Source organism: Sminthopsis crassicaudata, chromosome 3, assembly GCF_048593235.1.
Source record: "Sminthopsis crassicaudata isolate SCR6 chromosome 3, ASM4859323v1, whole genome shotgun sequence".
NCBI lineage: Eukaryota > Metazoa > Chordata > Mammalia > Dasyuromorphia > Dasyuridae > Sminthopsis > Sminthopsis crassicaudata.
In genome coordinates this window covers 34,689,182-34,717,024 of record NC_133619.1, presented here as the reverse complement: position 1 = coordinate 34,717,024, position 27,843 = coordinate 34,689,182, and the positions used below count along the sequence as shown (strand labels likewise).

Below are 27,843 nucleotides of genomic sequence, written 5' to 3'. Positions count from 1 at the left end.
TCAGGGTAAATGGATTTTCTAAAACATTGGCTGAAAAAGAGAAGAGTCATAGCACAAGAGTCTAGTGAGGATTTATTTTATCTTTTTAAAAATGAAAAAGTCTTGGGAAAATTTATAGGCAGATGATTCGACATGGAACTGGTAGATAGGGAGATAGAAGATTAGAAAGAGGCTGATTGATGATGATTTGATTAATTCATCCACATGCGGACAGATCACTTTATCAATAAGTGACCTCCTGACTCAGACGTAGCTACCAACCATCCCCTGATGATTGTCTGAATTCGGTTAGCCAAAGTAGCAGATGATGCTGTTGATGTGAATGTTTAGGTAAACAGGATGTATTAACTTAAATTAGAAATTGGCTGAGACACTGGGTAACTCCAGTTCAGAGACCAGAAATAGACACAAGAACAGCATGGTGGAACTCAGAGAGACACATTAAAGGGACAGCATTTCAATTTGTAGATCTTATAGCTTGGACAAGTTGTAAGAGTCTTTTTGATGGGGAGGTGGGGAGAAGGTTCATTCAAGGTTGGGTTTGCCTGATTCTCATCCAGTCCCCCCAACTCAATGTGGACCAATGTGAAGGATCTCCCAGCCATGATCCAAGAGCACTGTCAGTCTGCTGAGCTCATTCCTCCCTAGCTATTTAAGATGTTCTGCCTAAATGAACCTTGTGTCGAAATGAGAGATTAGCTAATTCTTGCAGCTCCAGTCGAGCCAATTTAGAATGCTTCCTGTGGGGATTGTGAAACCCTGAGATGACAGAGTACAAGTTCCTCATCGCTGGCTGGATTTCCCCTCCTCCACTTCTTCCATCTGGGTAAGTGCAACTTCTATCTGTTGAGGTTAAAACCAGAACATAGCCTTGAAATATGTCTTGGTAGGCACTTCCGAATTCAGCCAGTTTGAAAGGAAATGAAGGGCAATGATAACTGAAATTTATATTGTGCTTTAAAGTTTTTACAGCACTTTCCATAAATTATCTCAGTTGAGCCTTATTACAATCCATCAACTAATGTATATAACATATAATTAACGTATATTAAGGGAGCTAGACACCATACTAGCCAGGGGATACAGAGGGATTAAAAGTTAGACAATACTTATCATTGCAGAACTTAAGTTCTATCAAGTAGAAATGGGTATTGTAGAAGTTTATGGACTGCACCTAAAAAATTTCACTGATTTAGGAAATTTGAGATGAAGAAAGTATGTACCAATGCAGGTATATTTTATAATTTGAACAAAGGAGTGTGTTTAGGTTTTTTGTGTGTTTTTTTCGCCCTTATGCATCAACTGCCTCTCCCTCATGAGAACTACTTTTTCTCATCAAACTAAGAGACTGAAGAAAAAAAATTAAGTGGAAACTGAAAACAGCAGTAATATGAGACCAGACATCTGTGGCTTCATGCAAATTCAACCGACAGAAATTAATTGTCTCAAAGAGGGAAAGCTCAGGAAGCGTCATTGAAACCTTACATTTGCAACGGATAGCAGAGAATTGCTTTGAGGAGGCTGTAAATGCCTTTGCCATTTTTGTTGTTTAAACTTCTTACTTTGATGCTTAATTTTCTTAGCCTTCTCTCTTTTTAATTTTTTTTTTTTTGGCCTTAGTTATAAGAAGAATGTTTATGAAAGTTGAAAGAACTGGGAATTTCCCAACCACCATGCCCCATTTCCCATCATCTTCTTTCTCTTCTCATTTTATTCTCCCTCAAAGGCCAGGCTGGTTAAAAGAACAGGTGCAAAACCCTTGGGAACCCAGAGACACCGAGAAAAAATTGACCAGGAGCTGTGATTCCAGCCTGGGTGTTTCTGAGAATAACCGACATTTCTCCCACAGACAGATGTCCTTGTTCTTCAACATTCCAGACATCTCGACATCTTTATGGCCACAAGTTTTAAGAATACACACGCCTCGATTCCAAAGCCTGATTTTTCCTTCTCAACTTGAGGCTTCTGACACAACAGTATGAATGATTAATCAAATCAATTTGTACCCATATATTAAGTCTTGAATGACTGCCACTAATTTCAGTTGTTTATTTTTCCTAACCTTCTGCTTCCTTCGATAGTAGCAAATCTATTGTCAGGCACTTAATTAGAACTCCCTGAAAGACTCTGAAACATGGTTTGAAATACACTTAGATCAAAAACATCATTTTCTTTCTTGAAGCTGTCTCCCACCTCCATACTTTTGAAAGACTGCCTTCATATTCTTAATATGTCTCCTCCTTCTTCTGTGTCTCTTGGATTCTCTAGCTTACTTCTAGGTTTAGCTTGGGTTTCACCATCTAAACCAGCCTTTTTCTCTAGTTTCCACTTATTAATTCTCTGAAATTGTATTTACTTATATGCATGTTGTATTTAAATTAAGTTAAAATAAATTGTATTTACTTATGTATTATATACAGTCTCTATATGTTCCTTGAGGGCAGGCATTCATTTTTACATTTGTATTTTTGTAATATTTAATAAATGTTTATTGCCTGTTTGACTAACTTCCCATAATGTTTGTTTGTTTTTTTGTTTTTTTCCCTGAGGCTGGGGTTAAGTGACTTGCCCAGGGTCACACAGCTAGGAAGTGTTAAGTGTCTGAGACCAGATTTTAACTCGGGTCCTCCTGACTTCAGGGCTGATGCTCTATCCACTACACCACCAGTTTATTATTTTCGATGCCCTGATGATCAAATAGATGGATCTGGGATCTCGCTGATATAAATACTGTATATAATACATAAGTAAATACAATTTATTTTAACTTAATTTAAATACAACATGCTACTCCCTAGCTGCCCCCTGTTTGTTTGGTTTTTGTTTTTTTTTTTTTTTAATCTAAAATAAGGGGTTAGAATAATCTCTAGAAGTGGAGCCAAAATGACAGAATAAAAGCAGGGACTTGCCCAGATTCTCCCCCAAACACCTTTAAAGAAAATAAGGGGTTGGACTATATTCTAGGTCTACATCTAAGAGTCTTAATTCAAATGGTACTTCACTAGGTATTTAAACTATACAAATAGAATGTAAATTCAAAAAACAATTCACTTTTCTCTTTGTAACATTCATAAGCACTTATAGGTTACTTGATATAAGCTGGTAGAAATAATTATAGTCGTTATGATCAAATGAGATAGAGCCCTTTACTTGAAACATGACAAGACCCAGCTTATAAATACTGACTCTTCCATTACCCCACAAAGTAAATAGCACATTATAGCGCGAAAACTGAAGCTTGCCAAGGTAAAGCCATCGTGTCTGTGGTCACATCTGCCAAAGATCTCATTTCTAGGTCTCATTTGTAAGTAATATTCCTCCCAGGACTCACTCAGTCTTAGAGATTTTGTTTGGCAGAATTCTGGTTTGTATCTTTGTGATCAGGTACATCCCATCCAAAATCTAGGGTAGCTGGATTCAAACCAAATCAAGAATTTGCTGCTGGCAAGGCAAGTAGCTCTTTGAGGAGTATGGAAAGGAGAGAGAGAGAGACAGACAAACAGACAGATAGACAGGCAGACAGGTAGAGATAGACAGAGAGAGACAGAGACAGAAACAGAGAAAGAGATACAGAGACAGAGAGATGGTTGAATACACGAGTGGATAGATAGATAGTACATAGATAGATAGATCTGAGTATATACATTAATGTACACATTATATACATTATGTGTGGATATGTGTAATGCCTTAAGGTTATTGGCAAAACTTCAAATATAGCTTTCAAAAAAGTCTCAAGCCTCTTGCCACATATTATGATATAATTTACCAGTAAATTAAATAAAAAAAAAAAAAAGCTAACACCTGAAGAGAACTGTTGGGTTTGTAAACAACTGCAAGTTACCAGTCACCAGATAACTAGTTTAACTGTTGCTCCTATCTGTGGGTTGCTTGATCTGACTTTTTAAAAATAAATATGGTTTGTCAAGACCTTTTGTTATTACAATAAGTTGTATCTAATTATGCCATATTCACTGCTTCCCATCTTCCTTCAAATTGAAACCTCCTTTGTATCAAATAAAAACAATCAAGAAAAAAACATTTAATTGTTTAATTGTATATACAATAATCTGTCTCAGTACTTCCCCCATCTCTCTGCTTGAAGGAGGAATGTTTCATTGTTTATTCTCTAGGACCATTATTGGTTTTCCAATTTGAATGTTTTAATAGTGAATTTCTCTACAATGATGTGCTCTGGATGACAATGCAGAAGGCTCATTCCTATTCAATTTAGCCAGAGATGAAGAGTGATGTCTTTAGAATCTTTAGTTACATCTTTTGCTACCTCTGTGATCTTGGGCAAGAGCTTCAGCCTTAGCTTTTCTGAATATAGAATAATGACTTCCAAGTTCTCTTCTGGCTCGAAATCTATAATTTTATGGAAACATAAACTGATTGTTCATTTGGCACCATTTTCATATAGTATTCAATACATTCTTGTTCGTTTGTTTGTTTTTTCAACTGGTTCATCATTTCACTTTTTTTTTTTAAATTGAGCATTGTTGAAAGGTAGTGTGCTGACTGAGACTGTGTATCATTGCCCTTCTAGCAAAATTGGTCTTTAGGAACTTTATAAAAATACCATTACCTCACTTTTGATACAGCAACCCAACTCAACTTCATATGCATTTATTAAACACCTAATGGGTACAAAACAGCAAGCTAGATACTGGAGTTATAAAGACAAAAAAAAAAAAATGGTTCCTGCCTTCAAGGAGTTTATATCATAGTGGGATCTACTACATTTCAGGAAGGAAAATAAATGATCAATTCATCAAAAGGCATTTATTTATTAAGCACCTACTAAATGTCAGGCACTCTGCTAGATGGTGAGAATGCAAAGACAACAATTAAACAGTTCCTGTAATGCAGGATTTTATGTTTCATAAACATAGTAGTATTTACATAAGATCATAGATTTAGAGCTGAAAGAGAGCTTATTAAAAATCACCCAGTTGAATGGCCTCATTTTACAGATGAGAAAACTGTGGCCCAGAAAGGTAAATGATTTCCCTAAAATCACATAAATAGGAAGTCTGAGATTTGAACAATGATGGCTTGACTCAAAATCCAGAATATTTTTCACTGTTCTAAGAAAAATATACAAAAAACAAATAAGAGCAATTTGAGGGAAGTCTTGAGGACTTGGAAGAGATCCAGATAGACTTCCTGTAGGAGGTGGCACTTGAGCTGATCTTTGAAGGAAGCAAGACATTCTAAAGAACAGAGGTTTGCATTTCAACCATGAAATTCAGATATATGAACGAAATACACAGTGAAAGAATTATTCTCATTTTATAGAGGACTCTTCTGTGTTTTGGAGAGGGACTGCAACTTGGCTAGAGTCATACAGCTAATTGGGGACTGAGAACTCAAAATCTACTTTTCTTGGCTCCGAGCCTATTGCCCTTTTTATGACCCTATGGCTCCCCATCTTTGAAGTGATCCCCTTTTGCGCAGGGCCAGGCCTGTTTTCCTGAAAACATTTGCCCTTGCTACTGGTGGATTAGAGGTTAGAATGCAAGATTGGCAATGGGCACTTGAGGCTTCTATTTTTATCCCTATCACTGGATTAGCACATGGGGGTGAGTCTCAAGCAGGACAATTTGCTGGAAAGAGGGAACAGACTGGAAGATAGAGCCTGTGGCCACTTCGCTGATCCGGCCCTCAACTGTTTCCTCTGTAACCTGGAGGGGAGTAGGAGGGGAGGTATAGTGGAGGGATTCTTAAACTTTTTTTGTGCCATGGATTCTTTGGGAAATTTGATGCCCTGGGGTCTCCTTCTCTGAATCATGATGTTATTTAAAAATGCATAATCAAAGGGAATGTGTTATATTTTAATTAGAAGTAAAAATTAAGATACAAGTAAAAGTGGTTTTAAAAAAACAAAGAAACAAAGGAAAAGTGATAAAAAAAATAGAAACAAGGAAGTGGTGAAAAATACAGTGAAATGTGGTAAAAAATAAAAACACAAGAAAAGCAATGAAAAATAAAGATACAGGGGAAAGTGGCCAAAAAAAAAAAAAAAAAAACCAAGGAAAGTGATAAAAATAAAGAAACAAAAAAGTAAAATGATGAAAGAATAAAGATACAAGGAAAAGTGGAACAATTAAAAAAAAAAACAAAGAAACAAGGAAAAGTGATGAAAATAAAGATGCAAAGAAAACCTGTAAAAAATAAACAAGAAAAGTAGTGAAAAATAAATAAGAAAGAATGATGAAAAAAAAAAGTTACAAGAAAAAGTGGTGGAAATAAGATACAAAGAAAAGTGGCAAAAAAAATAAATTTACAAGTTTTTTTACAAACCGTCCTGAAATCTATCCATGGATTCCTTGGGAGTCCACAGACCTCAGTTTAGGAATTCCTGATCCTGAGGATCTCTAAAATTTCTTCTAGTTCTATACCTATGATCTTATGATTCCGAGTGAAAGATTGTGTACAAAAAAAAAAAAAAAAAAAAAGGCAATGATATTTGATTCTGCATGGTACAGTGGGAAAGATGCTAAACAGTCCCTGGCCCTGAGTTCAAATTCTGGTTCTGCTTCTTACTAGCTGTGTGACCTTGAAGGGCCTCCATTTCTTGACTGTAAAATGAGAGTATTGAACTAAATGGCTTCTGAGAGCCCCTCTAATTTTAATAATACTAAGTAAGGAAGAGAGAGATGGAGACAGAGAGACAGATAGACAGAGACACAGAGCCAGAAATAGAGACAGAACGTTACTGATGTGTGAAGAGATATAGATCCACACACATATGTATATATTTACATGTTGTTGTTCACTTTTCTTAGTTATGTGTGACTCTTGATGACCTCATTTTGGGGGTTTTCTGAGCAAAAATACTGGAGGAATTTGCTATTTTCTTTACAGTTCATTTTACAGATATATACATATACATATACATATCTACATAGATATGTGTATATATATACATGTATATGAACATATAATTTCACTCGAATATGAAAAAATCTTTCACCTGTATTTTTTACTTCTAAGTGAAATGACATTTTCCCTTCAATGACACATTTATATTTATTTATGTAAGTATGTATGTATATATACCCATATACACCCATTTATACACATATATACATGTGTATATGTATCACTTTAAAGTTTGAAAATCATTTTGGATTTATTATCCCATCTGATCCAGGTTTTACAGATGAAGAAACTGAGACTGAGAAAGGTTGAGTTGCCCCAGGTCGAGCGGTTAGTGAGGGAGGAAGCAGCCAGGTCTTCCTGGCTCTCTGCTCTGGGAGCCTCCAGCTATCTGTGAGTTTTCTCTGACTGTGCTCTTGTCAGTGCTGTTATAATTGAAGGAAAAGTCTGGTCTTCCCTGGGCAGAGGAAGGGGAGGGACATGGTTTTGGGGTGGGGGATGGCAGGGAGGAGAGAATGTTCCTCCTCAGTGTACTTAGGCATGCTGCCCAGGGTATATATAGCCTCTAAAGAGTGAGGAGGGCATGATGGGGCTTGCTCTCCCAGTTTAGTTTCTGGTGCACACCTGCTGACTGACTTCTGTGTCCAGGCTAGATTTCCTCTTAGCTGATAGTTGATGGAGTGGGGGTGGGGAAGAGAAGCTCTTAGTTTAGCTTCTGATGAGCAGATGACTCCCTTTGTCAGAGCCACAGTTTGTAAATACAGAGGAGTGGATTTGATCATCCTTTCTAGCTCTAATTTCCCAATTCTCTGAAATGCAGGCTCCCTGCTTTTTGAGTGGACCACCCCTGCGGACTTTGGGGAAGGACTTGGCCAAGAATTGCTTAGATGTGTGGCAATCTGCTTCATTAGAAGGAATAATATCATACAATTGAGACCATGCATCTATCATTTATCTTCATGTTGATAAGTCTATTTTGTGCATCACTCTTGAACAGTTTCTCCTGAACAACAAATAGTTGCTTCCGAGGTCATTCAGAAATGACCAGTTTCTTTAGATGTCTATTCCTAAGATCTTGACATGGAAGGAAGATTCCAAGTCCTCTTGTCCAATATCCTCATTTTTACACATGAGGAAAGCGAACTCCCCCAAAAAGTGAACTGCCCATCCAAGGCCACACATACACTGAAGTTGTGGCTGGCCAGGTTATGAATTCTAACTTGAAATCCAGCACATGTGACTTAAAACAACTTAATTGTGAAAGCAGATCTAGAGGCTCCAGCATTAAAAAAATAAATGCAAAGCACGTGTCAAATCTTAAATTAGCACATATGGTGCATGTCAGTTATTTTTATTCTATCATCACAAAAACATCACAGAATTTGAGAGCTGAAAGGAAATTCTAGTCCAGCCCATCCCCAGCAGGGTTCCATCCATCTTTACCAGCATGTCTCCAATGAGGAGGAAGTCACTACCTTCTGACTGGTCCCATTCTACTCAGAAGTATTGCAGATCCCAAGGTAGGAAGGTCTTCTTAACACTAAGTCTAAATGGGCTTCTTCTTTGCCAGTTCCAGACAGTGGATTTAATTCTGTCTTCTGCCATCAAACAGAACAAGACTAACTCTTCCTCTATATAATAGTCCTTCACACACTAAAAGGAAATTACAACATACCCATCCCACCCTACCCTGTGGAGCTGTTCTCTCCCCTGAACAATGTCCTTTCTAAAATATGATATCCAGCCGAATAATGCTCTTCCTAAAGTATGATACCAGGACTGAACTTCAGATGTGATGTGACCAGGGCAGAGAACAGACAAACAATCCCTTCCTTTTTCTTGGATGTTCTGCCCTCTTAATGCCACACAGGATGGCATTAGTCTTGTGTGCGCGCGTTTTTGCTACCACATATGATGACTCATAATGAACTTGCAGACCACTGAAACCCCAATTCATTTTGAGACAAACTGCTACTTAGCCAAACCTCCCCCATCTTAAAGTTGAAATGTCAATTTTTGGAACCTAAATGTCAGATTTTACCCCTATTCAATTTTATCTTATTAGATTCAGCCCAGTGTTCCAGCTTTTCAAGACCTTTTGGGATTTGACTATGATCCAATGTATTAGTCATTCCTACCAGTAGTTCTGTGTCACCTTCAAATTAGACAAGGCTGCCAATTCTGCCTTCATTTAAGTCACTGATAAAACTGTAAATGGCATAGGATTCAAAGCAGATCCCTTGGGCACTACTTCAGAGACCTTTCAAATTGATATTGAACCAACGTAAATACTCGGAGTCCAAAAATCCAACCAGTTCCATCCACTGAATCGCATTATTGTCTAGCCTATATTTCTCCCTATTTCCCACCAGAACATGAGATTCTACTGTTTGGGGTACCATCATTCACTCTAGATAAAGGATTATTGTATTACCTTTTGTGTTTCTTAGACTTCACATTCCCTCAACAAGTTCTCTACAAAGATCCAATGAGACTGTTTGTAAAATGCCTTTTACAAACTTAAAATTATAGAAATGATCCTGCCCATCTCAGCTTCCATGTCCCTAAAACAAAATATTCTTCCCTAGGCACCATTAGCTTATATATCTTTGTCCTTCCAAATTAGAAAGCAAGTTTCTTAAGCGTAAGAATTGTCTTCCTATTGAATTTGTTACAGTGCCTAGTAGGTGGTAAGTATTTAATAAATTATTTTTCACTCATCATTCAATTATTATGATTTATCTCATTCATATCTATTTTTATGGAGTTTAGATCAAAATGATTTGCAGGCAAATTGCTATCCTATTATTTTTTTTTCCAATTTAATATACTGTAGATTATTGAATAGGTCCATTAAATAACTGTTTTTTATAATTGAATAAGAATATTTAGATACAATTTCAACTTTTCTAGGTTCAGGGAACAACTCTAGGGACAACTGTAGCAGCAGACAGGACAATGGGAATGGTATGCATTTCATTCTCTTCCCACCTGATATGGATTTCTTCTTGGTCTTTATATTTGTTTTTTTTGTTGTTGTTGTTGTTTTTTTAAGCTTTTTGTTTTCAAAACACATGCACAGACAATTTGACAACATTGACCCTTGCTTTGGTTCAGATTTTCTCCTTCTTCCTCCCTACCCCCTCCCCTAGATGGTAAACAATCCAATATATGTTAAACATGTTAAAATATATGTAAAATTCAATACATATAAACATATTTATACAATTCTCTTGCTGCACAAGAAAAATCAGATAAAAAAAGAATATAAATGAGTAAGAAAACAAAATGCAATGGAAAAACCACAAAAAGAGTGAGAATGCTATATTGTGATCCACACTCAGTTCTCACAGTCCTCTCTCCCTGGGTGTAGATGGCTCTCTTCATCACAAGATCATTGGAACTGGCATCAACAAGAAAGCTTATATAACCAGATGGGAGTGTGATGAGGAATAAAATATAAGAATACAAAGAAGGCATAAGGAAGTCAAGCTCCAGAAGGCTTCAACTGCCAAACAGAGAATTTTATATTGGCTCCTAGAGGTAATAGAGTTACTGGAGTTTAGTGAATAAGGAGTTAAGAATGGTCAAACCTGTGCTTTAGGAAGAGCAATTTACCAGTTGAGCGGAGAAGATAGAATGGAGTGGGGAAAAATTCAAAGCAAGGAGACCATCCGACAGACTCTTTTGTTCAATCAGTCCAGCATATTTATTAAGCTCCTATTTTTGCCAAACACTATGCTAGGTACTGGGAAAAGAAATACCAAATAATCACGTCCCACATAGCTCAGAAAATCTGTATTTGAAATAGTAAAAACTATTGAAAATATTTGCAAAGTCCTTTGAATCAATATTATGTTTGGATGATTGTGGGTATCAATTCTGTCTGGGAAAAAATGGTCTGGTTCCAATACAGTTTATTGATTGACTTCTCAAAGATATTTTGGGGTTTATATTTGTACTACCAGGACTTAGCTTGTAAGAGTTTATAAGATTGTTTTTTGATGTAAAATTTTAGTAACCAAGTAATATCTTAGTAGATCTCTGGTATATATTGGAGTAGTATGTGGCCATCTTTTATCATTTTCTTGCATGATCCACATTGATCGATAAATCCAGATTCTCTGAGACAGAGACAGAGAGAGGGGGACAGCTAGCACACAGAGAGAGACAGAGACAGACAGAGACAAGAGAGAACGCCCACAAAATTTATTAAATCTTTAATTTGTGTCTGGAGCTGAGCTAAACCTTGGGAATTTATCTATAAGTAAACAGATTAGTAAATTTGAAGAAAACTAGCAGGATAGCAGCTTGGTCTCCAGATCATTTCTGCCTAAGGTTCATTGAAATAGATAAGATGAATGAGAGAAATGTCAATGATTTCTAGGTTCTGTCACCTACTCCTGCATTTTTCTCATAACATTATACTTGTATAACCAAATGCATACAAGTAACCATTGATCCTTCTTTGTTAATATGCTGTCAGTGGCATTCATAGGGAGGTCACTCATGGAGGCCTTTTTAATCCCACTGATGGATCTTAGCCATTTCCTGGATAGAAGTGAGCTCTTTCCAATTAGTTACATATGACAAATCCAATTTCATGTATCTATGGTCAGCTTATACAATTGCTCAGTAGAGATATTTTCTTTTTGTTCCAAAAGTATAACAACTTTTCTTTTTCTTCCTTCCTTCCTTTCTTTCTTTCTTTCTTTCCTTCCTTCCTTTTTCTTTCTTTCTTTCTTTCTTCCTTCCTTCCTTCCTTTTTCTTTCTTCCTTCCTTCCTTCCTTCCTTCCTTCCTTCCTTCCTTCCTTCCTTCCTTCCTTCTTCTTTTCTTTCTTTCTTTCTTTCTTTCTTTCTTTCTTTCTTTCTTTCTTTCTTTCTTTCTTTCTTTCTTTCTTTCTTTCTTTCTTTCTTTCTTTCTTTCTTTCTTTCTTTCTTTCTTTCTTTCTTTCTTTCTTTCTTTCTTTCTTTCTTTCTTTCTTTCTTTCTTTCTTTCTTTCTTTCTTTCTTTCTTTCTTTCTTTCTTTCTTTCTTTCTTTTTCAGTTGAACAAGTGTTGGAGGACTTGACCACATACTCTGTATATTCATTGGAACTTCTCTGGAACAATTCCAGAAGTAGATGGGGCAACTGGGGTAACATGTATCTCTTCCTGTCCCCATGAGGTTATACTTTCTTCTTTATATTTCTTCCTTATTGTATGTACCTTGGCAGTTATGAGTATTTGGTATGGTGAAATCTCTTAAGAATGCTGTTCTTGAGTTATAATTCTCTAAATTATGTTCAGTTAATTTATAATTAGTTCATTAGTTCAACCTCTGATAATGATCTAATTCCAGTAGAGTTTATTTATTAAATTTTCCAGGATATTTTGAGGTTTATGGGAATTTATCATCTGACAACCCACAAAAGATAGTGAGCCTCTCATCAGATTTTTTTTTTGATCAATAAATCAGCATTTATTAAGAGCTGCCTATGTGCCAGACACTGTGGAAAGTAGAAATAAATACTCCCTTCCCTCGAAGAGTTTACATTCTAATATGGGAAAAAGAATGAAAATAATTAGATGCATAAAAGATATATACCAAGTAGATAGGAATTAAATGTAGAAATCAAGGAACTAGCTAGCAGATGAGCAGTTTGGGAAGGTGTTTATTATGATGAGTATTATCTTATGCTTCTAATCTCTTTCATTGATGTTTAGATAGAAATTATATTGATGATAGTGGTTATTATATTTATTGAAACTTTTATGTGTAGATATGAAATCACTGCTCATGTAGATTTTACATAGATCATTAAGCCAATTCTCTTAATTGCCTTGCGAATTTAATTACTATTTTTAAGTGCTTGAAGATCTTGTTAAAGATAGATGAACTAAAGGTGTTTTCTGAATTCAGAAATATTAGATTTCCATTCAATACATACAAAACATGTGAGTTTCTTTCATTTAAAAAGAAAGAAAGAAAAAGAAAGAAAGAAAGAAAGAAAGAAAGAAAGAAAGAAAGAAAGAAAGAAAGAAAGAAAGAAAGAAAGAAAGAAAGAAAGAAAGAAAGAAAGAAAGAAAGAAAGAAAGAAAGAAAGAAAGAAAGAAAGAAAGAAAGAAGAAACCCAGCACCCCTGCTGGAGCAAGGAGCCAGTTCTTCCTCAAATAAAACATAAATGATGATATTTTCTATCTGCTCTTTTGTAGAAAGCATTGCCTAGGAGAATAGTTCTCAGCTTCAAAGCTCCTGTAATTTGCATCTTAAAATTCATAGCATCCAGGATTATTGTGTACCAGGCTTAAAGAAAAGTGACCTCCCACATTTAATCAGAGAAGTTTCTTGTGCAATTTGCTCAAGCCAGTGAACATAAAGGTAGAAAATAATACCCCCCACAAGAGAGGAAAAATGTTTCCATATGGTTATAGAAATTGTCTATTTATATGATAAACTTGAAATGAAGAAGTTCAGTTTAAAAAAAAATTAATCATATCCTGTGAAGCCAACAAGATATGTAAAACATAATAGTGAGCTGAGTTGGCTCAATTTCAGTTATTGAATTTTAAAAAGAAATTTTCAACTCATTAAAAGTATTTGAGAAATATATTCTGACCAAGAAACAACAGTATTTTTTGACAATAGCTTTTTATTCTCAAAATACATGCAAATATAGTTTTCAACATCCTTGTTGAATGTTTAAAATTATCTATGCATATATATATATATTTTTGGGGAAAAAAAAGCTTTAATTAAAAAAAAAAAAAAAGAAAGTGCATGTAAGAACTACTTAAAGAAAATGAAAGAACCTCCTATCAGAGTACTCCATAGTAGATACCTTTTTCAGCAAATCACTGAATAAAATTTTAGGAAAGTTATGATTTAATTGAACACAAACTAGGAATCGCCTATCATACCTGATTTAGAACCCTTAAGTGGATTTACACCAATGTTATCATATTTTATTTTCTGTTTTTTGGCGCACTTTTGAATTTCATTTTTTTTAATATAGATAATTATATTTTCTTCCTTGAAAAAAAAAATTAACCCTTGCAAAACCTTGTGTTCCAAATTTTCCCCCTCCCTTCTTCCCACTCTTGTCCCCTAGACAACAAATAATCCAATATATGTTAAATATAACAACAGTATTTTTTCTAAAACATCAGTAAAATCTTTTTTAAATAGTTTCTGTTTTTTACCTAGAATAACTGAAAATCATTATACTCAAAGAAAGAGCAATATATAATTTCATATAATTTCACCCCCTCATTTTGCAAATAGGAAAACTGAAGCCCAGAGGGCTAAAGTGCCTTGCCAATCCATCCAATCCAAAAAATATCTATTAAGCACTTAGTATGTGCATCATAGCCAATTGCTGGTGATATAAGTAATAAAAAGATGGGGCAGCTGGATGGTGCAGTGGATAGAGCACCAACCCTGAAGTCAGGATTCAAATCCAGACTCAGACACTTAACACTTCCTAGCTGAGTGACCCTGGGCAAGTCACTTAACCCCAATTGCCTAAATAAATAAATAAAATAAAAACAATAATAAAAAGAAAGATAGTGCCTGAGATAGAATAGAGTCCTCTACATATGGTACTGCTCTTTACACTATATTGCCTACAAATTCATTGGAGGACTAGAAAATTGGAATCACAAATACAGAGGCCCTTAGCTCTTGAGTTGGAAGGGATCTTATAGTTTTTCTAATCCAACCCCTTCGTTTTACAAATGATTGGAGATGAGGTCCAGAGAAATGAAATTAGCCTGAGGTCACACAGGTAGGACAGCATAAGAACCAATCTGATCCTTTTATTCCAAAGCTAGTGCCCTTTCCACTCTATTCCCTGTCTTGCACAGGATTGTGCAAATGCAAGCAAGTAGAACATGGTACTTAAAGTATAATGATGTCCCCAGACTGTTTCTACTTCCACTGAGCATTAAGATGGAGAGGAGCTAGGGAAGAAGCAGCCTAGGTAACCTAATAAAACAGATAAGCCCCAAACCATTTATACAGAATGAGCAATGACCAAGAGGTGTCCAGCCTTATATCCTTGTCTACCGAAATAACAGCCTACCCATTTTAAAAGACAGGAGGAAGTCATGAACTTGGCTGTGAGATGATTCTGTTCTATGGATGTTTATGTGGAACGGACACTTAAAAGTTAATTAACAGCTGACATTCAGAAATTGATTCAAACTCCAAATGATGTTAATGATTTGGTGATAGTCCAGTGTAATCTTATCTCTTTGGTGGATGTCAAGTTTAATGCTTTGGTCCAATGAGAATCTAGGCAGAGTGGAGTTTTGTGTTTTGTTTTGTTGATTGTTTTTAAAGAGTGCAGATAAATTTAAAGCCTGCTCACAGTGATAGCTGTGGGAATAGGATGAGAGAGAAAATAGTGATGGGCAGAGATGAGCCCAGAAAGATAAATGCAAAACCTTCCCCCAAACTGGACCGCTCCCTACTCTATACACAGACTGGCCGACTCCTTAGATAGAGCTCCTCGCTTAGAACAATCCATCTTCTTCCTCATCTAAATTAAATCGGAGCACAAAGAGGAGAGAAGGGATTACCTCTAATAGTTTCTCTCTGCTGTCATACATAACATTGTAATCTCATAAAAGGTAATACAACCACCCCAGGAATACAAGACAGCGCTGGCTCTAGTCAACTTGGGTTCCAAAGTTGGTGCGTCTCCTTGTTGAATCTTAAAGCAAGTCGTTTAACTGTTTCAGCCTGAATTTTGATAGATGTAAATGGAGGTGGTAGGATTACTACTCTTTAGGATTATTTCTAGCTCTAAACCCTACTCACTCCAACTTTCATCATAATGACTTAGAAGAAAACACAAGTTTTCTAATAATTATCTTATTTTCTACCCCCCCAAAAAATGGACCCAAAATTCTCACGGTACTTTTGTGTATTTTAAAATGTAGGGGCAAGAGAGTGTAATACAATATAACCATGTATATGAATATATATTTAAAAATGTATCCTGGGCAGGTCATTTATGTTTTTTTTTCTTTTTAATCCAGTAATTCTTATATTCAAAATATATTTGCAAGGCAGGTAGCCAGAGTCATGGGGGCAGTCTATGGCTAGGAATCAAAGTTTTTCTTTATAACAATATAACAAGGACTGTTTAATAAAGAACTGGCCATTAGTCCTATGTGTAATGTGGTCTGCCTTAAGCGGGCCCACATAGAAGTGTAGTGAACCTGTTTCTGAGAATGTGGGATGGAAGGCTCTGCCTTCCACTTCAAAGATTTCCATGGTTTTTGTGACTTTTTTGTTGGCTTACTTCATGATGATGGAAGACTTTTTAATTGCCTGCTGAGCCAGAGCTGACTGTATATACACAAGGCTCCAATGGAGAAATCAATTGTGTGCTTGTCTGTCTCTGTGTCTGTGTCTTTCTGTCTCTGTCTTTGTGTCTATCTGTGTCTTCTGTCCGTCTCTATCTCTGTAGCTTTCTCTATGTCCGTCTTTGTTGTACACATAATTCTTTTTCCTTAATGGCTTTCGTAAATCTTCAAGTATCTCCTCACCCCAGCCACCACATGGTCCACGAGCACATGAGGGGCCAGAGCAAACTCAAGGAATGAAATTGTCTGCTTGCCACTCATGAAGCCCTATGTCCTGACTCCATGTGTTTCCGTTGAATGCTTCCCTCCCTTACCTCTACCTCTTGGAATCCCTGATTTCTTTCAAAGCACAACTCAAGAAACTACCTTCTGTGGTGGGCCCCTCCAGGTTCCCCCTTCCCACTTTCCATCTGTTCTCTGTAACTCTTTTATTACTTGCCTTTTCTGTTATGTCAGTTCTTGAAGGCAAGAATTGTTTTCAATATGTGTATATGTATATGTGTGTATGTCCAGTCTTCACTTGATATGTATGTATGTGTGTATATTTATTATTTTTTTGCTCATTTCTACCTCTGAGTCAGCAGCCTTATCACCTTGGAGGTACCCACAGCCCCCTCCTCTGCCCATTCAGGAAGTATTCCAATCCTTCCCCCTCACTCAGCTCCACTGCTCACTGCTTGGACTTTTCCACTTCCCCGGCCCTGCTTCCACCTCCTTTTTAGATATTATCTTTTCCTGTTAGAATAGAGGCTCCTTGAGAGCAGAAATTTGTCCTTTTCCTTCTATTTATTTCCTAGCACATAGAACAGTGTCTGATATATAGTAACGACTTAATGAATGCATTCTTCATTTATTAATCAGGGCAAAATTTTATAAGCCTTATAAGAACTGTGGGTTGTTGATTTTTTGAGGCAATTGGAGTTAAGTGACTTGCCCAGGGTCACACAGCCTGAAGTGTTAAGTGTCTGAGAGCAGATTTGAACTCAGGCCCTCCTGACTTCAGGGCTGATGCTCTATCCACTGCGCCACCAGTTTATTATTTTCCGATGCCCTGATGATCAAATAGATGGATCTGGGATCTCGCTGATATGAATACTTCCTTTACTAAAGCATCTCAAAATTCTCACTTTTTCATTCTGTGATTCTTGCCAATGTCTTTTCATAACTCCACCATAAAGCAAGAATATGGAAACATTCTGGAAGCCCTATGGATTAAAAAACAAACAAACAGAGGGGGGATGCCAGTACACCATTTGGGCTGTTCTCCTTGTAGAGTCATATCATTGGAGGAAAAAAAAGGTTTCATTAATTCTTAAAAAACAAAACAAAACACTAGCTATGGTATTTATATTCCCAACAATTAGCACAGTACCTGGCACATAGTGCTCAATAATTGTTCATTGACTGAGTATCCATTCCTAATTGATAGACATTCACTTTGTTTTTATTTTATTTGGGGTTTGGTTTTTGCTACCACAAAGACAGCTACTGACAAATATTCTAGCATGTAGATGAAGCATTTCTGCCGTTGATCTCTCTTAGATAGATGCCCTAGACTGGCATTGTTGAGTTAAAGGAAATCAACATTTCTATGATTTTCCTCAAATAGCTTCTAATTCTTCAGAATGGTTGAGTCATTCCATATACTCACCTACAGTGTGGGCTTACACAATCCTCCCATAGACACTGGAAATGATTCTTTTACTCTGCTTCTCAAAAACAAGTCATCATTGGGAGTATGCTGCCACCTGCTTCCATCCTCCACATGTTATTTAATCGCTCTGCTGGTCACTTATTAACTTTGATTCTTCCGAGGCCAAGGCATTAGGGCATTGATAAAACTTTTTTCAATGATACAATGCAGAAATAACCTATGTATATATAGCATCTGCACTGTTATTGAAAAAAAAAATCCACAGGGGCAGCCAGATGGCACAGAAGATAGAGCAAGAAGGATCTAAATTCAAATCCAGCCTCAGATACTTAGCTAGGTGACCCTGGGCAAGTCACTTTATTCCAATTGTCTTGCAAAAAAAAAAAAAAAAAAAAAAAGAGCTTCCAGAATGTTGGACAGATATCTTATGGGGGGAGGGGATGAAAAAGCATGGGTAGATTTTTTGAGTGCCCACATTAATGAGATCCAAAATCTACATATTAGATCATCAGGGCATTGAAAAAGAATACACTACATTCAACCATAGATTCTTTTTAGAACACCTTGAGGACCCAAAGAGAAATAAATTGGATTGATAACTTCAAGGTCATGCCAGAAGAAGAGAGGTTGAAGGAATTAGGGATGTTTGGTGCAAAGGAGAAAAGACTTAGAGGATACATTAAAGTATTTGAAAGTTTGTCAAATGGAAGAATAACAAGCATTTATCAAGCACCTACTATATACCACATTTTATTCTAAATACTGGACATACAAAGAAAGAAAAAAAGGTATAATTGGTCCTCAAGGAGTTCAAAGTCTAATGCAGGAGACAATGTGAGAACATGTATAAAAAGATGCAGCTAAGACTTGAAGAGTACAAATAATGTGTCTTCTGAAGGGGACCCACGTATTTGAATTTGCTCTTTTTGAAGTTACGATTATGTAAAACCTGATAATTGGTTCCAGCCTGATGGAAACATGCAGTCTGAATTCCAAACTTTGGGACTGCTTTAAAAGTTATGAAAGGCCATGAAGTGTCCTTTGAAAGAAAGGCCCAGCAGCCCTTCCTTGGGCTGTGGAGACTTAAATCGATACGTTAGCTTGGTTATCTCTAGAATGTAAACTCACTGGGCACACCCTGAGTCAGCATTGTCCTGGGCCCTTCCCTTGAATGTACAGTTTCTCAGGATGGGTCTGCACCCAGCTAAGCAGCTCATAATTTTCAGTCCTCACAAGCTACAGAACCTAAGTCCCTTGAGGTCAAGGATTGCTTTGTTTTTTCCTTGATGTCCCCCATGTTTGCCACTTATTAAATGCTTACTTTTTTGATTGATTTATCTTATTTCTCAAACTAGATTAGAAGAAACAGATTACAGGAGGATGGTGTCTTCTAGAGGTAAGTTGTTCGCCCTTCATTCTGGAAGAGGATCAATGATAATATCAGGAGGGTGATCAGCCTCGAGGTCATCAGAGTCTAGTGGCAAGACATAGATCAAGATGACCCATAATGATCCTGGATACAGTGGAAGATTCTAGCCTTTTTAAACTGTTTTTTTTTCCTAGTTCTTAGCTTGTCTGAGGCAATACCCATTCAGTGACTAAAGGCTAAGTAAGAATTAAGGCAAGAGCAAGTACAATGAGAGTCGGGTACACACCATGGCTTTGAAAGAATAAGGAAAAAATCACTAATTAAAAGCCAAAGTTCAAGTCATCATAAAAATCAATCTTGGTCTTGGAGAATGCATGTGGATAGAGCATCAGCCCTGAAGTCAGGAGCACCTGAGTTCAAATATAGCCTCAGACACTTAACACTCTCTAGCTGTGTGACCCTGGGCAAGTCACTTAACCCCAGCCTCAGGGGGAAAAAAAGATTTATATCTCAAATAGTTAAAATTTCCAGTTGGTATTTCAAAGGAGACAAACTTCAAGTATCTGGACAATTCATTTATGTGGACCATCTCATTAAGTCAGATAAATCAAAATCACTTTATTAAGCACCTACTGTGTGAAGTGAATACAATAACAACCATGAAATAGTCCCTGTTACAGTGAGGTATTAATATAAATTCATGTGCACACACATGCCTATGATTGTATATATATATATGTTATATATACATATATATATGTGTGTATATATATATGTTTTATATATATATATATATATATATATATATATAATCCAGTTATGCAATATATTAATCACTTTCCTAAGCAACCAATAAATACAATTCATCTAAAGAATCAGTTCACTCCTATCGTGAAAGATGCCACCAGCATCTGATACAATTATTTGCCAAAGACAGAAAAAGAAGAAAGCTAAAAGAAATGTAGATTTTTTTCTAGATGACACATTTTTAAAAAATCCTTCATTTGAGCCTCCCTCTTCAATTCTATTTTTCAATCAGATTTTGAGTCTATTTCTAAAGCTAAAACAGTTAGATTTTATCTCTTGACCAATTATTAAATTTTCACGGAATATACAGATTCAGTTACAAAAGGGCATTTTCACAAGAAAAAAAAAGTAAAAGCTAAAAAAAATTACAATTAACCTTTTCAAAATAAGATTTGGGGAGGTTATTAAGCAAAGGGAAGCAGCAGCCTGAAGGGTCCAGTCCTTATTCTCTAGGCAAAACCCCAATTAACACCAACTTCACAGTGACTTGGAGAAAGTTGGTTTGATTAAGGATTTCAGAATGGGTCACAAAGAGAAATAAATGCAAACCTATCTTTTAGGAAGAATTGGTTGCTGACCTCCCTTCTGTATTTAATTTTTGACAAGGCTGAAAATGTAAGATACTTGGGGTGGGGATTGGGAAGAGAAGTCTAAAATGGAACTGTGGGTCAGCTCCTCCACAGCCCAGCTCCAGGGTGTTGCAGGAATTAATTGGCCATCTTAATCTAGTTACAGAAAAGCATCCAATCAAACATTAAAATTCAATATACATGATCTCTGTAGATTGTTGGCTTCAAATGTCACCAGTTTATCTGGTCAACAAAGGAAACAAAACAAAGAAAACAGACCCAGGAGAATAATATAACAAGTGATGCTGGTGGTGGTGGTAGATCCCATTTATAGAGCCATTCTAATGTTTGCAAAGCACACAATATCTCATTTGAGCTTCTTGAGGAGGACCAGAAAGATTAAGTGATTTATCCAGAGTCACAAAACATGTACTTCTCAGAGATGGATCTTGGATCCAAGTCTTCCTGAATCCAGTGGTGTCTTTAATTGAACTCAAATTAAAGGCAATGATCAGTATTAACTGGGTAAAACAAGAAATGAAATCCACCTCCCTCCAGAATGAGGGTGGAGCAAGGGTAAGGGGCCCTCTGGTGCCTATTGTTGAATACATTTTGTTTGTTCTTAACTTTGTTTCTTTGAGACTTGATAAATAAAGATGAGCCTGTGGTGGAAAAAAAAGAAAAGATCAATAACATTTATTTTTAAAACTTCTAGTTTTTTGTATATCTTTTTAGGTATACACTCTAAACAATTCATCAAAAAAAAAAAATAGGTAGTAATAAAAATAACAACAATAATAAAACACTTAAGAAAGGTTCACCTCGGGCAAGTCTTTGCCTTCTATTGTTATGTGATGTCAGGGACTCTATCTTCAACCTCTCTAGAAGATAATGACCATTGCCATTACTGATTCATAGACATTGGACAATTGTGGCTTAGTGGTTAAGATAATTGGAATTTTAATAGGGGAAGGGCTGACTAAAGAAAGAGTAGGAAATGGATTTGCATTTATACATATATTCCCTAGACTGTTTAAGTAAGCAATTTATCATTCAATTAACAACCTTGATTTGAGGAAAGGAGGAGAAACTCCCTTCTCAGACTCTAAGGGGGGAGGAGGGAATAGCAAGGTACAAACCTGAGAAATGGATCCTGAAAATGCTTTTCTTGCTTAATTTTTCCATTATTGTTGTAACCAAACTCTGGGTTTCTCTTTACATGGTAATAACTGAATTTCTAGACCTGAGTTAACTTTCAAAATTCAGGTTTTGACTGGATAGAAGCACCAAGTCAAATCAGGTACTTTATCACTGAATTCCCCTCACAATATAAAAACAAGTCTATGAGGGACTCATGTTTGGCCCATGGGTGATTCTTACATGTATTTATAACTTGGCGACAAGACAGATAGAACAATGAGCTCAGAGTGAGGAAGACTTGAACTCAAATTCAGCCTCTCTACTTGTTGTAGTAAATAGAATGTAAATTCCATAAGGCAGTATTTTTAAATTGTTTTTCCCTTTATATCCCCAATGTTTACAATGTGCTTGGCCCATAGCAGATGCTTAATAATTGCTCATGGCATCCATTTGATATCTACCATAGGCATTCCTATGGGATAAAGAAACCAACCCTACAAAAAGTAGGAGAGAAGCAGCCAACAGCTGTTTCCATGGGCATTTGGCTCGCCAGCCAAATCGCTTTGGGTATTCTTGAGTTTCAAGCTGCTCATTAATATAAGGTCAGACAGCCAAGACTTGAGACCTAGGAGAGGTAGTTGAGACTAATCCTTGGTCTCTTTTCTTTCCAAGAAACACCCTCAAAGGCTACACACTTAAACACAAATGGGAAATCATTCCTTCAAGGACAGACCATTGGGCACCTTCTAACTCAATTGTCCACCTCATAGTCGTAGAGTTCGGGGGCCAATTGAAAATCCAACAGCAATTCATTATTGTTCCCCCTAACATTGCCTTCAACAAATTGGTAAATTACCTGCCAATTATAGTCCCCAAACTGGATCCAAGCCCAACAAAAATAACTATACTTGATCCTTTCCCATTTTCAAGGATGAACTCCACTTATCCCCTATTCCCCAATGCAAAAAAAAAAGGGGGGGATAACCTTTTTCCTGCCATGCAAATTACAATATTTTTTTCTCAAACCACATTGAGACCATTTGCAAGACTTGGTTGGCTCAAGGGCCTAAATGAAAATTTGAACGTCACTCCCTTATGGGGCCGCTTGGCTGTGGATCATACCGAGTAACTCAGACAAGGGAGCTTCAAGCTTTTCAGCTGAATCAAGTCAAGAAGTTCTCACTGCCTATCTTTGTTGACAATCCTTATGTAATAGTTAATTAATCTCTTTTTTTGTTAACTATTGAAAATTATTAAATGTAAGCAAAGACAAGTGTGTCTTGAATTAGTGCCAGCCTTACCCCAGCTGCCAATAGGACTTCCAAAAAAATTTTAATTCAAATGGGGGGAACTGGAAGAACATGAATTAAACTCAAAGCCAATGTGTTCATTTGGACCTTTAATTCTTCCGTGAACTGAAGCTATTTCAAAAAATAAATCAGCAAACATTTATCAAGTTTGTAGGATGTTAACAGTTGCTGTAAAGATGCGGTTCCCACAAAACAAGAGAAGGGAATTGTAAGGATGCGGTTCCCACAAAACAAGAGAAGGGAATTGTAAGGATGCGGTTCCTGCAAAACAAGAGAAGGGAATTGTAAGGGTCCTTCAAATGGGCGGCGTCACAGTGAATCGGGAGATTGAGTGGTCCAGAAGTATTCTCTGTGGATTTAGGACTGCCCTGTGGGTGGGATCCTGGCCATATTGAGATAGCTTCATAATGAGTGATGGCTCTCTCACTGGTTGGCTGTGTGTGTGACCTCACAGCCCTTTATAAGCCCACTGCAGACAGTAGTCTCTCTCTTTAACCTGGCTCCCTGGCCTGGGGTAGCTGAGCCACGCTGATGGATAGCCAAGAGAGGTAAGGAGTTTGGTAGAGAACACGTGGGTCTTCAGACCAGGTGTTCACTAGGTTGCTAACAAGTCAGGGCATTAAGTCAGGGCATTACGTGAGTAGATATAATAAAGGCTTTTAAGATTACACGTGGCTGTTCTTGAGTGCGCTACCGGTTATTAAACTATAGATTCAAGAGATCGTGGCCAGAGACCTTTGAAGGCCTCAGAGGAGGCGAGCCGAGTAGAGTTGACACTGCAAAGGTCAGTGGTCAAAGGTACTCTGTTGGCCTACGGCAGACCAGGAGAGCATGTTACATACAAGTTGCTATGTTAGGCACATAGTAAATGCTTAATAAATTGTCGACCAATTCAGAATACAAAGAAAAAATGTAAAATTGTCCTCAAGGAAGTTATTTTCCACAAGGGGAAAACAAAATGTTAAAGCCCTTAAACCTCTTCCTCTATTTTCTCATCTATAAAGTGGGGGTAATAGAAGCAGTGACTTCCCAGGATTGTTGTGAGGGTAAACTGAGATAATACAAACCTTAAAAATGCTATTTATTAATAATAATGATAGTAAAAGAAATGTGTGAAATGAATACAAAAAAATTAAGGGAAGAACATGAATGATTTGGGAAAATCTCCAAAGTCTTCTTGAAGGAGGTAATATTTGAGCTGAGCCATGAAAGTTAGTTCCAGGACAGGAAGGACAAGGGCATTTTAGGCATGGGAAGACAGCCTGTGCAAAAGCACATAAGTAAGAAACGTAATATTATTCAAATTAATTTTGTTAGGAGCTATGATGCAGATATTGAATGACAGAAATGTATCTCCTGAAGAAAAAAAAACAGAAAACTTAAAACATAGCTTGAGAACAGAAACAGGGGAGTGTCAATCTGAAGCCCATGGAAAATTATTGATTGTAAACTAGAGAAGCTGTTCAGAGCTGTTGGCACTATAGCACCACAGCACGCTGGATATAATGGCCAAGTTAACTATTAAGAGAGGTTTTTAACTTAACTTGATGGCCAGCGCTTACACGGTCCCTAAATAAGACTTGTGTTTTTGTTCCAGTCTGCTCAGGGGCCTTTTCTGTGTGTCCAGGAGACATCCAAAAGTCCAAGGGGAAAGAACTTTGAATTTCCTGGCTCTGTAACAATAACAAGTTATTCTCCTCATTGAATCAAGACACCACACCCAGTGAGTCCTGCCAAGTCAGCTAAACACTCAGAGGATATTTCATTCATCTGCAGAAAGCCCCCTTCCCTTTGCTCTAATAGCACAATGGTGAGCCCTGATAATAGTCTTCTGTATGGGGTAATGGAATCAGGAGTTCCAGTTTCCATTTGTTCTTCAGAACTGAAATGAATCTGCTGACTAGAATGAAAGGAAACATAGCATGATCTCCCAAATAATGGGCAGAATCTAGTTCAAACACGATTCTCAGGAGCCAGTGCAGCAAAAACCAAGGCAGAACTCAGCTCCAGATTTCAAGGATGGCTCCCTGAATGACAGCTCTTATAATGGCTTTAATAATAGGAACAATGTAAAGTATGTACATATGTATACCAAGAAAGAGGAAGAAGAAGAGTATTTTTATAGCACCTACTGTGTGCCACACACTATACAAAGCATTTTGAAGACATATTATCTCTTTGGTTCTTCACAATAAACCCTTAAAAACAGGTGCTGTTATGAACTCCATTTTACAGTTGGGAAACTGAGTCAGAGGCTAAATGACTTGTTTGGAGTCACAGAGCTCATAAGTGTCCAAAGCAGGATTCGAACTCCAATTATAGCATTTTATTGTCGATGATGCATGATGTTACCAGCTACATCTAAATGGTGCTCAATATTGGAGAATGACTTAATTAATTGGAGAGAGCCTACTTGAAGAATTAAGTCCAGAATTAAAGTCACACTTTTACCAAAAAAATAATATTTTAGTGTCATTAAATTACCTTTATTTTACTTTAGAGGCAGCTAAACGGTACAGTGGCCAAAATTCAAGAACTAAATTCAAATCCAGCCTTGCTAACTGTGTGACCCTGGGCTTCTATTTCAGTTCACAGCATCTATCTCACAGAGTTGTTAAAAGAATCAAATGAGAACATTGTGAAGCATTTAGCACAATGCTTCCCATATGGTACTCATAAATACTTATTCTCTTCCCTCATCACTGAACTCCTTCAGCGATGACTGATTGTGACATGGAGGGAACCCCGAATTCTTGAAGTCTGCGAGAATGCAGAGCACATTGACAATGCACAGAGCAACAGAATTTATTTCTTGACCAAGGTCAACCCTCTATCTACTTCACCACGCTGATTTTCACTCAGAGTTCAAATACAATAATGAAACGGTCCTTGTTCTCAAGGGACATATTAAAAGGAAATCGTCTGTTCAACAGCAAAAACAAAATAAATGAAAAGTAAATATAAAATATCTGAGGAAAACAAGAGTTTTTGATCTCTCAAATGCAATATTCTGATCTATTCTGTATAGATAAAAGGCCTCCTGTACAAATTTACATTGGTCAAGAGTATTTCTTTATTTGAAGTTCCCTATATCAATGAAATTATATTTTTTAAAAAGAACTCCTCTTGGTAATAGATACTGGGAATAAAAAGACAAAAAGAAAAGTGTCCTTCCCTTTTAGACCTCTAAGAAAATGGAGAGGAAATGATGAAATGCATGAAAATATTCCCTTGTTTTTAAAAAGGGTCATCACATGTCCTCCTTGTTTTTCTTTTTCTGGATTAAATACCCACAATTCCTGATAAAGGGTGGTGATAATGCTGGATGAACCACTTACTCCTCCATAATTTCCCCCTTGACTCCTCCAATCGAGGTAACTGGTAGACATTTATGTACAAAAGGTGAATTTGCCACATCTCACAGACCATTAAACACACAATTCCTCAAATTTTGCAGTCTACAGTGTCTAAATATACCCTAATCTCAAAATGGGCCATGGGATTGTCAAAGGATTAGAAATTGGGATAAAGCTAGGTAACACCTCTCCCTTCAGAGAATAACTAATAAGTACAACTAGGTACCTCTAAGTATAAGTATGTCTAAATACCCCTAAGTATAAATAAGTCTCAGTACTCCTAGGTATAAGTATGTCTAAGTACCTCTAAATATAAGTCCGTCAAAGTACCCCTAGATATAAGTATGTCTCAGTACCCCTAAGTATGAATATATCTCAGTATCCCTAAGTATGAGTATGACTCAGTATCACTAAGTATGAGTATGAATCAGTACCCCTAGGTATAAGTCTCAGTACCCCTAAGTATAAGGACGTCTAAGTACCCCTAGGCATAAGTATGTCTCGGTACCCCTAAGTATAAGTATGTCTCAGTACCCCTAAGTATAAGGACGTCTAAGTACCCCTAGGCATAAGTATGTCTCAGTACCCCTAAGTATAAGTACATCTCAGTACCCCTAGGTATAAGTACGTCTCAGTACCCCTAAGTATAAGTACATCTCAGTACCCCTAGGTATAAGTACATCTCAGTACCCCTAGGTATAAGTACATCTCAGTACCCCTAGGTATAAGTACATCTAAGTACCCCTAAGTATAAGTATGTCTCAGTACCCCTAAGTATGAGTATGTCTCAGTACCCCTAAGTATAAGTATGTCTCAGTACCCCTAGGTATAAGTATGTCTCAATACCCTTAGGTATGAGTATGTCTCAGTACCCCTAAGTATAAGTATGTCTCAGTACCCCTAGGTATAAGTATGTCTCAGTACCCCTAGGTATGAGTATGTCTCAGTACCTCTAAGTATAAATACGTCTAAGTATGTATATGTATAAGTAAGTATAAGTGTAAGTGTAATACTCCAAGATGGTCCAGTAGATTACATGCTGACAGTGATGAGTTTCCCTCTTTATCTATGTTCCCTATTCTTTGAATAATGCTTTGCCTATAGTTAAGGGCTTCCTAAATGCCTGTGGAAAGGTCCTGTTACAACTCCATTTTTCAGACTTTTCATTTGGAAACCCTTCGTAATTCTGTTCACAGCTAAAGTGGCACAGTGGTTAGAGAATGGAGTCTGGCATCAGGAAGACCAGATTTGACCTCAGATTCTTAGTAGCTGGGCAAGTCTCTTAACTTTTGCCTCAGTTTCCACATCTGCAAAATGGGAATAATAATAGCACTTATTTCCCAAGGTTGTTGTGAAGTTAACTGAGATAATATTTGTACTTTATAAACCTTAAAGCAC

At 36.9% G+C, this 27,843-nt stretch overlaps 1 long non-coding RNA gene across 1 annotated transcript; it reads left to right on the top strand.

Annotated features, from left to right (window-relative positions):
• Positions 1 to 402: 402 nt before the first annotated feature.
• On the top strand, positions 403 to 26,002 carry LOC141560302 (uncharacterized). Its single transcript, XR_012487691.1, has 3 exons — positions 403 to 826; positions 19,250 to 19,290; positions 24,687 to 26,002. It is a non-coding gene; the product is annotated as an uncharacterized LOC141560302 (long non-coding RNA).
• The last annotated feature ends 1,841 nt before the right edge of the window (positions 26,003 to 27,843 follow it).